Source organism: Ischnura elegans, chromosome 6, assembly GCF_921293095.1.
Source record: "Ischnura elegans chromosome 6, ioIscEleg1.1, whole genome shotgun sequence".
Lineage (NCBI taxonomy): Eukaryota > Metazoa > Arthropoda > Insecta > Odonata > Coenagrionidae > Ischnura > Ischnura elegans.
The window spans coordinates 54920340-54937570 of record NC_060251.1 but is presented as its reverse complement, the minus strand read 5'-3'; the positions used below and the strand labels follow the sequence as shown (position 1 = coordinate 54937570).

Genomic DNA, 17231 nt, shown 5'->3' with positions numbered 1-17231 from the left:
AGAGTCTAAGGCCAATTCCGAAAGCCAAGTACATCAAGTGATCTTGGTTCTGAGTTCACTTGAAACTCGATGATAGCCATCTAATACGAGAACGAGGAATTTCGAGCTTAAAAACCAAGAACTCCCAACAGAAGATACACTAAACAGTCATCGCTGAGTTATAAAAAATCAGCATCCAAATGACCTTAGTACTCTAATAACTAAACACGCTGTTATTTGCAGGGTTTGGGAGTTTTGGTTTCCTCTTAAAACACTCACCTCCTCAAGGAGGAACTCCGAGAGAACGTCTCGAGATCCTCCTCCGAGTAGGGAGTATAGGAGAAGGGAGAAAGAAAAAAAAACTCTCTCGCGTTTCTGAGGCCAGAATACTTTCTCCTGATCGAGGAAGAGGAAATTTTTCGTGGAGGAAGAGTTATTTTGAGGATTATTTTAGGCTTATTTGAGTGTGTTTCTAACAACGCACAGCTAGTATTGTTGGCGAAACCGGAGGACCCTTTTCTTTCTTTCTATCTTTCGGAAATATTATTTGACTATGATTGAAATATTTATTTAAGTATTCCACCGGTTAAGGTAGGCTTACATGGATCGTCTTGCAGATTACCCCGGCCAATCTCCTCTTCCAACTTGGACTTCCTTCTTCAAATCATAGTAAGGCCCACTCCCCCTCATTCTATCTGTAAATCATACTCTATTCCTTCCCTTCCCACGCTTAAGTAACATTCTTCCCTCAATTAATGTTTTTGACATCCCGCTCGATACTCGTTCCATGGCGAGAAACCGAACGATTCAAAACATCAAAACGCGCTTGCGACTTTAGACGTTCGATTTATGCGCCTTTGAATCAACGATACACTGATATTTATGTTTTTGCTCTTCAACAGCCCAAAGCTGGATTTATAAAGGTTTTTAAGAAACTTAAAAAGGCTTTATTTACTCCACGAAACAATTCTTTCTTCGCGAAGTTGTGGAAGAGGAAATGAGATGGGTGTAGTCAGAAAATTAAAGAGGGTCTTAGAGAAAAGGAAATGTAAGTGGGAGAGGGAGATAGATGGGACTCCTTATAAGGTCAAAACCACTAGCGAAAATAAGATGGCTCTAAGGAGAGCGAGGGAGGAACACCTACACACACGGCGTCTTGAAGTAATGAACCGAGTTGGTGAGCATGCAGAAGGGGCGGGGGATAAGGTAGGGGTTGGCTGAGAGGAGGAGCGAGTCAACTTGAAGTTGCAAGGTCAAGAGGCTATGGAGAGCGGAAACTCAATCTGGTCAACGCTCGAAAATGAAATATTCTGCAAAAGTATATTTTTAAGGACGGGCTCAAGGGTAGGAACTCGAAGGTACTCTCATCTCAAGCCAAGGGACTTATTCAAGTCACAATAGCTATATTGACTACTTACGTTAGAGGATGGAGGCTACATTTCATCCAACAGAGGGTCGATTTCTTTTGCCACTTTGATCACTTTTCCATCTCTTTTCAAAAATGTCCGCAGCGGGACGATGCGTGCAGATCCATTTGATCCACTTTTTCCCAATATTTTGAAGTATAGTGTTTGTTATTGCGAGGAAAAACATTGAAAAGTAAGGAATTTTATAGATTACATACTCACAAATATATTAATTTCGATTAATACCCCGATTATGCCTTATTTTTCCATGAAATCGGATCGCTATGTACGTTGATATCATCTTGAAAGTATCGCTATCATCTTGAAAATTTGAGGGCATATAAAGAAGACCATTGTGAACAATCGATTCTTGCTAAAATTTAAAAATTTTAACTTCAAATAATTTTCATGTATGAAATGTTTTTCTAAGGGCCTACTATGCTCCACCAAAAATATTTTAAAATAAAAACATAAGTTCAGGCAAGTAATCCATCACCAAGAAAGACTGATGGAGAGAAAGAGTTATTCGTCCTCTCCCTTTAATAAAGAAAACTGATATTACTTACGAATCCATTCCTTTCTTTATTAAACTCTTTCTATCAGATCTGCTCAAGCTAATGAAATCATCGGAAGGTACTTACCTGAAAAGGAAAATAGAAATATAATAACAAACATCACGGTTATTTTCAGAATATGGTAACACGGAGGAAGAAACAATCTTGAAAAATAGTACATAACAAAAATGAAAATACGTCCCTTAATTATGACTTGTAATAAAAAGTAGAGACAATTACCCTATTACAAATAATTATTGTTTATGCCTAAAGTAGCGCTAGGAAGGATAATAAACAAATTCTTCTCATTTTAAAGTTACAGTGGAGAGAATTAAGGCTCATAAACGCTTATTTTCATACATTCTTTCCGCAAATAGCGCTAGTAAGGATAATTAACAAATCCTTCTCACAGTAAAGTTAAACAGGATTTTGAAAGACTCAGGAACGCTTATTTTCATACACGCTCTCCGAAGTTTATACTCTAAGCAGAAGGTTTATAATGCAGAATTTTATATCACGGCGCAATATTTGCGCAATTCACTAGCTCCTAGTGAGGATGTCAGATGGTCATATTATGATCGCATTGTTATTATACTTCGGGAAGATTTTCCGCAAGCTCCGCATTTTAATTCAATTTCGAAAAAAACGAAAGTAAATGTTTATCGTGCAAATACGTGCGAATTCCGCCATGAATGTTATATCACCCGCCGAAAACGTGTTCCCGCTTTCATCTCCGTGAATTTACACGTGGAATCAGCGCAGTAAAACCCACCACACTAACGCGTTAAGCTACGGAATTTTAATTAAATAAAATGGCCACTTAGTGAAGATTTTTCACGCCGATTAAAAATGCTCTTCGCGTCCCATTTCGGGGTGGCGCGCGTTTGTGAATGGGACGCGATGAAAGCGTACAGCGCGGGGAGAGGAGAGGAAGGGCTCTATGTATACGGGTCGACTTTTTATCTTCCCGCTCGTATCAACACTCCGTTTGCCGCATCAAAAACAACGCGAGAGTACAAGCTGAGTGCGAAAAAGAGAAGGGAGAGATGATTGTAAAACGAAGCCATAGTTGAAAAGGGAAAGGAGGAGAATCAGACTGTGGTTTGAGGGACATTAAGGGGACGGGGCGAGAATGAAAAAAGAAAAAAAATGAAGGAGATGGCGCGAAAGAATGAAGAACGATAAGGGAAACAAAGGACGAAAAAAAAAACCGAAAATGTAAACGGAGAGGGAGAGATAAAAGGGACAAAAGAGAGGTGGAACGGGAGAGGACCATGAAGGAGAATTGAAGGTATATCGTGAAAAGGAATCGACTGTATTGCTCTCCGCAACAGCCACAACTCCACCTCAATTTGCTCAAAGTATATGCTATGAATTATATAATGCTATGAATTTTGTTCGCGAGTACATCAACAAAAATACTTTGTAAATTCCTCAACATAATTCATACTTGGCACATATGGCACAGATAAATGCATATACCGCTTGATAACCAAGAAAAATCAAATCCGATGATTCTAGCGTGATGATGCGAAATTTTCCCACACCGAAATAAACACTTGCAATATGTGGAAAATTGCAAGAATTTATTTCAAAACGAAGAAAAATTCCATTGTAGCATAAGCGTATCCCAACTATTTATTTTCGTTTTTTATTCTGGATTTTTCTGTTAACTAATGAAAGCATTCACCATCATATCTTTAAATTATCTACCTCTTGCATTCTTATTACTAACACACCAATCAAATGGAAAGAAATTTCTGAAGGAATTCGCTTAGCTCAAATTTTTCATTACGGAGAAGCCCAATTGATCTCAAAATGTTTGAGATTACGCAATCGTATTGTTGGTACTAGCTAAAAGCTCTCGCTTAATTAAGCTCAAAGAATAATATTGTTTCAGACATTTATAATAGCACATTTTCGTAAAGCCCAAATTATTTAATGCCCTTAAAAATTCATAGTATTAAATAAAATGTCGAGTACCGAAAAGAAAAACGTTTTCACGGCAACTTCAAAGTGCATAAAAAATGTTTGCGTTGCCACAGCTCAGTAACTAAGGAGTTTCGACCCCATGTTTACGGACCAAAAACATGTTTAAAATTGCCTCCCCTACAACCTTCTGAAATATTTCTGATTCGTCCTGAAACACTCTGCATAAGTTTACGGTAAATAGAATTAAAATATCACGGTTATTTTAGACAGTTCCTGGCGTTTTATCTACTACCATTGTAGTTTCCTAACTATTATAAATAATCCACTTCCATTACTGAAGTGAACAATAGTGCGGCAAACCCCTGAAAAAGACGCGAGTCAACTCCATTTCCTCCAATCCTGAGAGGGTGAGGGTATAATGAAACGCTAAGAACGGCCGACGGGGATGAAAATCTTGCGGTGGAAAATTATTTTGGAAATGCCGCACCCTTTTTCCCCAAAGCCCTTCAACATACTCTTCTTTCTTTCTTTTTCTCTCTCTCTCTACGCGCGCCGACAAGGGCAGGGGGAGGGGAAGGGAGTACGAGCAAACAAGATTACGTCCATCGGAACGAATTCGGCGAATCAGTGCGGCTGGCTCAAAGAAGCGGAGGGAGGGGGCGGACGAAAGAGATAGTGATAGTGGGAGGGAGAGAGAGGGTAGACAGGGGTGGGGGAGAGAAAAGAGGTACAGAGTATGGCTGTGGAGACATTTCTCCCCAACCCAAATATTATCCTCCCCTCTCTCTTAACGGATTGATTACGAACGTAAATATGAGAAATGCTAGAATATGGAGCGAATAAGAAGGCGATTTCGACTAAAATCGAAAAAGTCCCTATAGACGTACCTCCCCACAAATACACCCCACCAGGGATGCAAAAAAATATTGGGGGGGCCCAAACCGGGGATCTTGCCCCGGGAAATTGTATAAGTAGCGAGTGTTACGTTTTATAAGCATTTTAGAAGGGTCATATGATCAAAATTATAGCCCTGGTAACTCGAATCTCGATATCTGGACACTCGACAAGCCTGGCACATTTTTTCCTCACACCCATAACGAATTTTTGAGGGGGCTCGGGCCCCCTAAGGCCCTATCGAGTCGGCGCCACTGTACCCCACCCCTGTTATTAAGGGTTTATAACGATCGTATATATGAGAAATGCTCGAATATACAAAAGATGTAGTGATGGAAAAGTCGATTTCGATTTATCATCGTTTACCCAACATTCTACCCTCAAACACCGTCTTCAGTATCCCCTCTCCGCTTAGTATTCGCTCCACCCACATCATCTGTCTCCTCCGTATCTCACCTAGACGTTGCCTCTCCTCACCTACCATGTCCCGCACTTCGTCGTTCCTTCTTCTTACTGTCTACTTCATTTTCTCCAGAAATAAGAGATGAAAAGATAAAATACCAAGAAAACTATTCTAATCCCTCTACCTCAAGATTAAGTTATTTTTCAAGGGTTAAATGTTACACTCCATGGAAACAACCATGAAAATACTTCGTGAAGCGCGAAACATTCTTATTAAAAGGGAGCTTCCATGAGTGGCAACTTGTCCCTGCCCTTGATCGAGGCGGTATGCATACATAAACGGGAGAAGTGCGGGGAAAGTTGGGCGTGAACTTCACCGCGCGCGCCTGGGTCACGAGTCAAGAGCTGCGGTTACAGCCGCGTGCCCTTGGCCTCAGACCTCCCCGTCCTTCGACCTCATCTGGCTATTGATATCACGATGTTGGGCTCGCATATTCGGCGACGGAAGAGATTTAGGACGCCACCCAGATCCCAACAAATTTTTTTGTGGCTGAATACAAGACGGATTACCAACATCAGCTACTATTTCCAGTTCTCTCCTGCGTATTTTTGTCATGCATGCCATGATCCAAAAACGTTTTTTTTCCTGAATGTCTAAGTGGTGAGAAGCAAAATTTGATCAGAAAAAGGAGATAGGATGCGCATTGAAATCGATTCAAGCTGCCGCAATTGAAATTCATTGAAAGGATGCATCATTTTTACTCGACTACCTGATTTCGCGACGAATAACTCGTTTATAAAGAAAGTTATCATCTTGATATTCTCTGGCTAAACGGAGTAGATTTTGGCCAAAATTTGAAGATCTCCAAACTGGAAAATTTTACCTCAGTTTTTCTCATATGTAACATATTTATGCCTGAGACATATGTAAATATTGACCAGGTTTTACTCTCTCTGCCATGAAACATTCAAGTTAGCATAATTATAAAATGAGCATTACGTTACGAAGGAAGACATATTTAGTCCGATCTTGTATCTTATCATCTTCGGTAATTCTGCGGTAATTGGGTTCTATACTCGAAAATTCGCCTAAAATAGCCGTCTGCTCTTAATATTCAGTGGCCAACAAAATAAATAACGGGAATATACTGCATCTTCAGTCTTTTTTATGTGAGCGGTAATCGTATGCGCGGCTAAAAGTGAGCGTCGGCTACCGCAGCCCAATTCTAGGGAAGTATTGGCAGAAATACTCAATCCGAGCAAAAACAAAGCAGGCACAGGCAATCAAACTCAGAACAATCTTAGCGGACTTAATGCTACTGATTGAGGGGGAAGAAGAACTAATTTCCGAAGGAACTCCTTCTCACGAGCCACTCGCCTCCCTGCAGCTACATTCACCCTCAACCCTTCTCCCCTAATACTCTCGCCTTGGGTCAACAAAGGGGACCATCGACAAAGGAAGGAAGATGCTATGGCGGCCCTGAGGGGCGCCATCTCCAGGGTACGAGTCGTAAGTTAAGGAAGGATGTCTGGGAAGGAGGGAAGGGCCTTCGAAAAAAGGAAGCGAAAAACGGGGAGCGAAGAAAAGGGGTAAGGTAAGACACCCCTTATTTTGTCAGCGGGAGGGATATCCCGACTAGACGTAAATGGAAACGAGGGGAAGTCACAAGGGAAGCATTTAAAATTCATCGAGGGCCTTTCTTGTCAAGGGACTACCTTATAAAAGGGCTCAAGTAAATGCTCCTGGGATCCCTAGAGGGAGGAACCAACGGAACGTCTCACAAGAAATCAGACAAGTTTTGAGCTTAAAATATTGATACAGTACATATTTCGGATGATTGGGACACATCGGGACGGATAAACTTTGCGTTTGCGAAGCGTCTCCCCATTTATGCGTAGTTACTGTAAATATGCAAAGTGGACACGAAATGTAGCAAAGGTGACGCTTGATGGAGAATCGATTTAAAATTATGCGTGATTATAAAAAAAAACTATAACCATAAATAGTTCTCCATAAATTCTGAGAAAATGTTCACATGATATAAATAATGAACACGGGTCATGGATATAATGTAGTGCTATGAGCCTAATGCTCAACAGGGAAAGAAATGTGGGAATAGGGACGGGGTGGGAGATAACAGATAAGTGATACTAGTCTATTTTCTTTCATATTAATATTAAAGGTCATTTACCGATTACGGCCAGTTTACATGGAGCATTTTTCAAATCACGCCGAGTGTCTCCTTCCCTAAGTTAAACCTCTCTTCATTTCCCAATAATGCCTGTTCCCTTTCACACTGTATATAAAGCCATTTCCTTCCCTCTACCTTCACAGCTAACCTAACTTCCTTTCCTCAAATGCTAATCACTCGCTCCATCCAAACTCTCGACCAAGCCAGTATATCACACTACAAGTTTCCTCTCCGTGTCTAGAACTCTTGGTCCTTAAATATTCTCCTCCACACCAACATCTCGAACGTCTCCCGTCTTATTTTGTCCTCTTCCTTCAGCGTCCACAGTTCCGCACCCCATAGCTCTACAATCTAGATCGGAATCTTGACTATCCCTTTCATAGCACTCTAAACTGGTGAGGGATTCAGAATAGGGGCTAGGTGGGGTAACAGGGTGGTAACCTCCTAGCAGTAGCGGAGGTTCGGGAGGCTACGAAAACTTAGAGAACTTTTAGGCTTATAACAACACTCTAAGATTGTCTCGCGGCTCACTTATCCTGTATATATTCGAAAACTGAACAAAATTACCATTTCATAGGAGCTACAGCCCCCCTAGCCCCTTCCGGTATCCGCCACTGCTCTTAACGATCCTAAAATTCTACAATATAAGTCATCCTGAACAGGTAGGTATATTATGTGCATCTCATAGTAAATACATGAGCGAAAAAAGTTTCCCTTGACGCAGAGTTAAGGCCTAAATAACCGTTCGGCAGGGGAAGAACCAACGGCCACTTTGCCTCCTTATTAGGTGATCGGGTAAAGGGGTGCAAAGGGACGGTTTCTGTTTACATCCGAGCAGCTGGGGAGGATATAATTAAGAATCTTCTTTTAATTAAGCCCACCCCCCGTCAAAATATTAGTTAATTTAATTTTTTTCGTTGGATCCGATACCGTTGAGGGTAGAAGGGGCTGCTGGTTAGTTCAGGAAAATATTCCGCATCAACTGTTCCTGAAATTAAGTTCTCAGCACAGTCCCCTTCATAGTTTGCATCCTGCTGTGCAGCGGAGCGAAATCGGAAGGCAATTAACGATTTTCCTGCCCTTTCGACCCAAGGCGAGGCAAGGGTGGCGAACGAATCGCCAATATTATCCCGTTTCACTTCTCTTGCGATCCGAAAAGATAATTTTCAAGGAAGAAGTAACGGCTCACTGAAATACTAGCGGATTAGAATAACAGATTTGAAGGCGCCACTGCACACGAGGAGGAAAAAACAAGTCAAATGAGAATTGAAAACGGTACCGTTGCTCGCAATTTTTCTGTTCCAAGTTTCTTGCAACGAAGATTTGCTGCCATTATTTAGCCACGTAATAATACACTTGCTACTTTGTAACTAACTTTGTTACTAAAGTATCATATTTTGATTAAAAAATGTGCAAAAAAGAGGAACTGTAATGCGAGGACGAGATAGTTGTGGACTAAAAGAAAAAAGAACATTTATTCATCTAATAACAAATTAGTATTATCCATGGCTGATTAACCCAGCGGAATGCCTACAGTAAAAATGCGCAAAAATGCTCTTAGGACTCAAACGATGACGTCACCAAAGTGGCGGCTAATGTAAACTAAAAATAAATTCACTATTTCAAATATGTAACGTTTTAATTAATTTATCTTAGTTTCACTTCACTTACAAATGTTTTATTGCACTTTAAATAATATTATTGCACTTTAAATAATACAAACTCAGGAGCAAGGAAACACCCGTCCGCCATAACTATCACAATCCGACTCCCCAGTTTTTACTTCCTCCCGCGCCCTCAACAATCACAACAATTACCTCACTCCACCTCTGCTGCTTATTATTGCCCGCTTCACGTCACACCAAAATCCAAAACAAACAACTCAACATTAGGTGTTACAAATACCATTATAGATAATGCTCTCCCTCTCAATAAAACCAAATTTGATATTTGATTTCTCACTTGCTTTCTCGTGATGCCATTACTCTTAGGTTTTCGGCAAATTTTAAATTTCAATAATATTTCGATAAAAATTTCCATTTATTGCTGATTAACTATTTTATTTGCGGTCAAATTATGATTTGAAGGGTACAAAATCAGGAGATTTCTATAGTTAAGCCATGTCGTCCGACACTGGCGTCCCGTAAGTAGACAGAGAAAATAAATATAGTCACATCTGCTTTTTTTAGTAATTTGAAAATCTTTGTAACCTCGATAACTATTTAAAAATAAAAATAATTTAATTAAGTAATGTAAAATGAATTATTATTGCCTAATAATTGTATTAAATTATTTTGCAACCATATATCACAAAATTCCTCAACCTCCTTAATGTTAAGCCTTGGCATTTAAAGAGAAAATTAAGTAAAATATCCTTCACAGCCGTAATGACAGCAAAAGAAAGTAGAAACAATCATTTAAAAATTATTCGTGACGATGCAATTCTTTTATGAAGCAGCTGCGTATTTTGTCATTAAGCCAAGGACGTTCTCTGGAAAGCCTAAAACGAGAGAAATGAGCCCATAAAACTTGAGGAAAAAAGGAAAGTAAACAAATGAAAGGATTTTTACCAGAAAAATATCCGCCACTAAATCCTCTTCCGAGTGGGAGGAGCGGCTAAGTGCTAGTCTAGCCTAATTCCTCGAGGGGTGTCCCTGGAAACCGCACTCAGGAAAACAAATGCCGGCCGAAAAAGGAATGACTAGAAATGGAAAAACGAGGAGAAGAGTCGAGGAAGGAGTGCAAGTCGTCTGAGAAGTCCGCATGAAAGGGGAGCCAAAACTTTGGGGAACAGCGCGTACGCCGGGGGGGGGAGCGCGTCCCGGAAGACTTTTGAGAAGCCTTTCAAGTATGGCGACAGTCTGTGAGATATCGAAAGACCGAACTGGTCGTTGCGTAACTTTTAAGGACAAAGTAGTCATCGATTGGTTTCCCTCTATGGCTACTCTTTCACGGCTCGCATTACATTGGTTAACGACCTCCAAGTTTTCTAACCCACAGACGCTCGAGTTCCCGTTGGGTTGAAATGGAAGAAGAATAGTAATAAGCCTTTTTCATTTTAATTAAACTAAAAATAAAAAAATAAAATAAAAATTGTATTCCTATTCATGTAAAACGTGACTGCTGATGCTTATTTTTTTCAGAATTTTTATAAAACCTTGAGTTATATTTTAAGTTCCTCCGGAATGAACTCAATTCCACGACGTTTCATTAACTTAGCACTACATTTCATCAAAATATAAAATTACTTATTTCATTAGACAATGTTACGGAAAGACAAAATTTCCACCCATATTTGCAACTTAGGAATTCATGCAATGAGATCGGATGTCCTTATGTGCAGGGTATTTCACGTCATTGCGTAACTTTTAAGGACAAAGTAGTCATCGATTGGTTTCCCTCTATGGCTACTCTTTCACGGTTCGTATTACATTGGTTAACAAGCTCCAAGTTTTCTAACCTATAGATGCTCGAGTTCTCGTTGGGGTGAAATGGAAGAAGAATAGTACTAAGGCTTTTTCATTTTCATTAAAATAATAAAAAAACTAAAATAAAAACTGTATCCCTATTCATGATAAACAGAAGTGCACGATGCTTATTTTAAGAATTTTTATAACACCTTCAATTATATTTTAAGGTCCTCAGGAATTCCACGATGTTTCATTAACTCACCAGTAAATTTTAACAAATTCTAAAATTACTTATTTTATTAGACAATGTTACGGTAAGACAAAATTTCCACCCATATTCGTAACTTAGGAACTCATGAAATGAGATCTAATATCCTTATGTGCATGGTATTTCACGTCATTGGTTAACTTTTAGAACGAAGTAGTCATCGATTAGTTCCCCGTAAGGACTAATATTTCAAGGTTCGCATTAAATTCGCCTTGGAAAACGATCTCCAAGTTTTGTAACCTTTAGGTGTTGGAGTACCCCTTTAGGTAAAATGGAAGATGAATAGCAATTTGATTTATGATGAAATTTAAAACTAAAGATAAACCAAGATTAAAAACTGCATTCTTATTCTTGATAAGAGAAGTGCACGATGCTTGCTAGAGAATTTCCAGAACAACTAAAATTATCTTGTATGATAGTGTGGCACGATGTAATGGCAGTTATTAAAACTATTTAAATGAAATATTTTCAATGGCTTTATTAGCAAACGACGGGTTTCGTTGTTGAAAATGTTGTTGTGACATCGTAACGCGTTGTGCTCACACATTGCATGCATTGCTTCATTTAACTAAAAATAAAATTATACTTTAAGTTGCTAATGAATAAATTTAGATCAGTAATGTTTCATAAACTTAACACTAACTTAATGAAATGTTACTATGAGACAACATTAAACCCACATCCGTAACTTTAGGATTCATGATATAGGGTCGAACATCTTTCTGTGCTAGGCATCTCACAGAATATATATCAAATTATTTTTAAGTGTCCAACTTTTACACTCGTTTTAAAGAGGTGGAGGTAGAGGTAGAGGTCGCGGTACCTCGAGGTAACGGAGCACGAATTTTCTTATGTCCATATACATGTTTTCCTCAATCTGGTGTGCAATCGTGTACGAAGTAGAGAAGGTGTTATTTTTCCGCCTTCAGTTCCTGCAACTCAAAGCATTGAACGATGCCTTTTGAAATGCACGATCGCACGTGCATCAGAATTTGTACGTGCCTCGTTTAAAACGGGCTTTCCTTACTTATTCTATCTACGTTAATTTTTTTAAGTATTCAGCCGATTAAGGGGATGTTTAAGAGATACTGTGGCATCACATTCCTTCATGTATCCTCTTCAATTCACAATATAGCCCCTTTCATTCTATCTAAAAATCCTTTTACCCAACATTTTACCCTCTAATACTGTGTTCAACATTTCCTCCCCGCGCAGTACTCGACCTATGCTATGGATATTAAATAGAAATACAATGGTTTGAGGCGTTATATGATGCAACTCCATCATGACTCTCATGAAAGAAAAAAACTTGGCTAGTTCCACAGTAATCTATTCTCTTGCAACTAGTTTCGATATAGTAGATGATACACTGTATCGAAAACATTCGCAAAATAAAAAAAATACTGAGGAAATAGCAAAGTTTTATTCTTTCCTGATAGGCGTTATATGGAAATATCAAATAATACAATTTTACTGATGGCCAGAATATAATACACCAAGAAGAATTAACTATGAAAGGAAAAGAAAACTTCAATTACAAAGGTATATTTTTACATTAAGAAAACATTTTGACTAATTTGTCCCGCCCCTGATGCCCGCGTCCCCCTGGCGTATTCCCACTTGCTCTACCTTCAAAACTCCACAATTCTTTTGTACAAGGCGGTTTGATTCCGTAACCCGGGAGATTGAGTGCGAGAAGCATCAATCCCCATCCATATGCGAGCATTCGTGAGCTCGCTTCAACCGAGAGGATCGACTCTTTTATTCACGAACTTCGCTCGTGAATGTGCCGTAGGCAAGCGAAGCCACCGTCAGGGAAGCGGAACATCCAACGCGCGCTCCCTCCAGGGTGCCGAACTGCAATCATGGATACCTTTCGAATTCTTCCAATCGAAAATAATTGCATTTGAAGAACATCAGGCTACATCAGTTTTGAGAACCCATCACCCTTCTCGACCGGTCGTCTTTTTTCACTTTCCGCGATGAACTCCTTGTTTAAAATTTACGCTTTCATCTTGAAATTTTAAGTATAAAATAGACAATGGAAGAATACAACTTCGCAAAACTTGGCATCCATCTCAAAAATAAAAATGCTAAATATCACACAATGCTAAATGAAGGTCCACTTCCTATACTCTGAAATTTTCACGATCATAGTGTCACTTTTAAACGAGGAATTCGTCCATAGACAATGTTCGTAAATAGATAATGGAGAGTACAACCTCGCCAACATTTTTCTCCACCTGAAACAAAAAATGCTTATAACTCTTCTCTACCGGTCGTAATTTTTACTTTTCACGAAGAATTTCCCGTTTCATACTTACGCCATCATATTGAAAGATTCAGGGTAAATAACAATAGAGAGAACAGCCTCGCAAAACATTGCCTTTATCTGAAACATTAATGCTTAATATGAGAAAATACTGGGGTAATATTATCAAATTTTAGATATAGACGAATGTGGATGGAGCCCAACTTTCTATTATCTAGAAATTTTCATGATTATAGCGTATTAAGTTTAAAACGAAAAATACGTCGCGAAAAAAGACCAGTCGTGTAGGAGTGATGAGCCCTCTTAATATTGACTTGAGCAGTTTGTGGATCAACTAAATTTAAAGCCATATTGGAATACTACGAATCACCATTAATCTCCCTTTTAAGTGTGATTACATGGTAGGTGCAAGGTTTAAACCACCCTGTCCGTCCGTCTGCCCTTTTGACCACATCTAACCTCCTCCTTCATTGCAGAATAGGGTCTATTATTTTTCATCCTACCCATGCACCCAGCTCTCAATGTATCCCTCGTCTGAATCTAACAGAAAAATATCGTAAAAAATGCACTAAAACTGAATTCTTCTGTAGCTGTCTTTATGTCTTGCGTTCAATTTAATTATATAATATCCAAGTCATTTTTCTTCCTTAGACGTCTTCTGCTTTGAGTAACAAGTAGACAACAAAAACCGAAGATAAGACCTTCAAAAATAGTTTATACTCGGCAGGGGCGCAGCTAAGAAATGAGGCTAGGGGGGATTTTAAGAGCAGCTAATACTTAGTGTCGTGGGGTATTGTGTACCATCCAGTGTAAGCGGGAGGTGCGGGGGCCCTCCTGCAGAAATTTTTTAAGATTAATTGTTCAAAACGGTGGGTTTTACGGCTTTCGGAGGGGTATTTGATTAATCCTAACACTATTCTACAATTAATACTAATCCAATTAAGCAGAACGGATTAAACTTAAAAATTTCTGCGAGGGGGGGTTTATCTCCTAAAACCCCCCTCGCAGCGCAACTGACACTCGGCATATTCAATACTTTTCATGTTAATTCATAATGGTGATAATAATTGATGATTCATAATAACCTTAGGGAAACTTATACGTCAATTTACTACGTTTTGGGCTAATTTCTTTTCATGAACACCGTCATTGACCTATGGGCACCTGACACATGAAGTACTCCCTAATTAACCTTTGCGTCGAATTTTATTTTTCAACAGACATGCCCTGAATCCGATGGAAATTAGCTAAACCACCGCCGGTACCCCACGCACGTCGCCAACGACGACCGAGTTCCGACCGCAATCGCGGGCACCTTTCGACGCGTGTATTTCTGTCTCCGCCGGCGCCACCTCCCGGCGCCGCGTCGCGACTAATTTGCATCCGCGCACTACGAGCGCGCGATCGAATAAAGCCAGCGAACGAGACCCATGCATGGCTCCACGGGCGAGCGACGCCACCGCCCTCCCCTGGGGAAACGGGCAAACAAGGCCTTCATCGAGGCTGCGACCGTCACAGACACCATGGGAGCCCTAATCAACAACATCTACATCTGTAATCTGCAAGCTACAGTAAGAGTGGTCGGCAAGGAGTGTCATTCCGGGTTGCTTTCGAACACGAATACTGTATTTTTCTCAGAAGAGGATACCACATGAGGGTAGATTAATAACATTCTATAGCAGGTGTAGGACCTCGTGCTTTATACCTATCTGAAGATGTGATCGAATTCATTGCGAATTTGAATTCTGGAAAACAGAATCACTTCAAGGCATAGGTTACTTTGGTATTGCTGAAATTAATTAGCGTTTTATAAGAAAGCATAAGTACTCAAGGCCGACATTTCAATTGCTCAATCAGTGACACGCCCGAATGTTGGTTTGGATACGCTAGGGTGAAGCTCACCCGACTAAGGCTCAGGCGTGACACTATCAAGCATTCTAAGTATTTCCTTAAATAATGTGGAGAGGGCGTTCAAGTACAGTACACGGTCCATAGGGTGGGACTTGAACCGTTTACAGTCCCATTTGGGAACAGATTTATAAAAATTCATGAAAATTATATTTCGTATTTGTGATAACTTTTATAGCTTTTGTTATGAAAATAAAGTATGGTAGTATTTTTTAAAGTGAATCGCATGACTTGTGTATACATTGGTCGTTCATTATATATTTTCATACTTGGTTATTTTCATCACCTCTGTAGTGAGTATGCGGTTTATTCGATATTTTTCTCAACGCCCGCTCTCCAGTAACAAATGCTCATTTATTCAAAAGATCAATATATGTATATTACATTGTTAAACTTAGTTTTTTGGTCAATTGTATATTTATTTTGCAAGCGATAGCAAAATTTTTTATCGTGTTCCATTGAGGCAACATTCTTGAAAACACATTTAAAAATTATTGTTCAGGTTTTCTTTCATAATATCTCTTAGTTGTAAAATAAATAGGGTATGAAAAAATAATAAAAATCAGTTGGTTAGTTTCTTCGGTTTTTTAAAGGATTAATTCGCTCTACTCATCATGTAATATGTATGTAATTCAAGAAAACAAATTATTATGCTTCTAAGCTCTAACAGTTACAGGAATTATCATCCAGAATTATTCCCTATTTCGGCATTAAATTAATAGCTCTACTTCCTCATTCATGGAATTCTGAGCTTATAAACCTTAAACATCTGTTCGAGCGCATTTAATGTCACTCAGTATCTTCTTCCAAACAAAATTATTTAGATAAAAGCGTATGCAAGAAAACCTATATTTAGGTCTGGGGATAGTGAAGGATTATTTATATTTTCGTTAGTGAATATTCAAAAACCTCCGATAGCATTCTTTTTGTTACAAGTAAGCGTTATTAAGAAAATTCGCCAAAAATACTATAAAACTAAATACTATGATAGACACAATACCCAAGTATGCTTAGGAAATGATTGATGGTGTTTATTCGCACTTCATAGTATTCATTAAATGAAAATAATATCATAACATTAAATGACACTAAATAATGATAAAAAATAATATTTAATGAAAAGAAGAGAAATCGAGAAGTAATTAACTGCTTACTCGGCACTTGCCGACGACAAAAAAAGTGCGTCGGCCGGGAATCGAACCCGGATCAACTGCTTGGAAGGCAACTATGCTGACCATTACACCACCGACGCGATGAACGAAAGAGCTTTCGGTTAAGAAAATGATCTTCACTTTGGAAAGGCACGTGGAGCATCTCCGATGACCTACATTTATGCTGAGCCGAGAAGAAGGTTGGCGGGCCATTTGAACTCAAGCTGTCTTGCTTGACTTGAACTAAGATTTGCGTGACTATTTCATGACCATTTCCTTATTCAACGGATTACATTTGCCTTTTTGGGTCGATAAACGATCATGGAGGGTATAATTTATGACTTAAGACAAATATCTTTTATAAAATACTAGGTATGGTTCCTCCATGCTATTCTCTAGATAAATCTCACAAGTCAGCCTCCTGAGTGAACTTCAAATCACATTGCTTATCTCTGTTTAACCACAATTTATTACCATTATTTATGCATGATAAAGCGAAAAAGTATCACCTACATAGTTTAGAGCGAACATGATGTTACAAGTAAAAGTAATTATAAATTTACCATACGCCTAGCACTTAGGGTGGCCATCTCTCCAATGATAATAGTTTATTCTCCCAAATGTATGAATTGAGGAAAATAATGAAAAATCACTATTTAAATATCCTCCAAATTCGCTATCCTAAATTATCCAACATTGCTCCTTTAACGGCCTGTGGGCAGCTCCGGGCTCTAACTGCAACTTCCATTACATACCATAAACAAAACGTATGAGCGAAACATATCCACGATTTGAACTGCACACGCAAGATGAAGGCAATGTTAATAACAGTGCAGATAAATAGTTTAAAAATCTATCAACGC

At 39.1% G+C, this 17231-nt stretch overlaps 1 protein-coding gene and 1 non-coding gene across 2 annotated transcripts in view; both read right to left on the bottom strand.

The window, feature by feature from the left end:
- LOC124160720 (mucin-5AC) overlaps window positions 1-17231 on the bottom strand; it is a 594376-nt gene that overhangs the window by 134391 nt on the left and 442754 nt on the right. The gene's annotated exons all lie outside the window — the stretch shown is intronic.
- Window positions 16398-16469, bottom strand: Trnag-ucc. Its single transcript has one exon. It is a non-coding gene; the product is annotated as a tRNA-Gly (tRNA).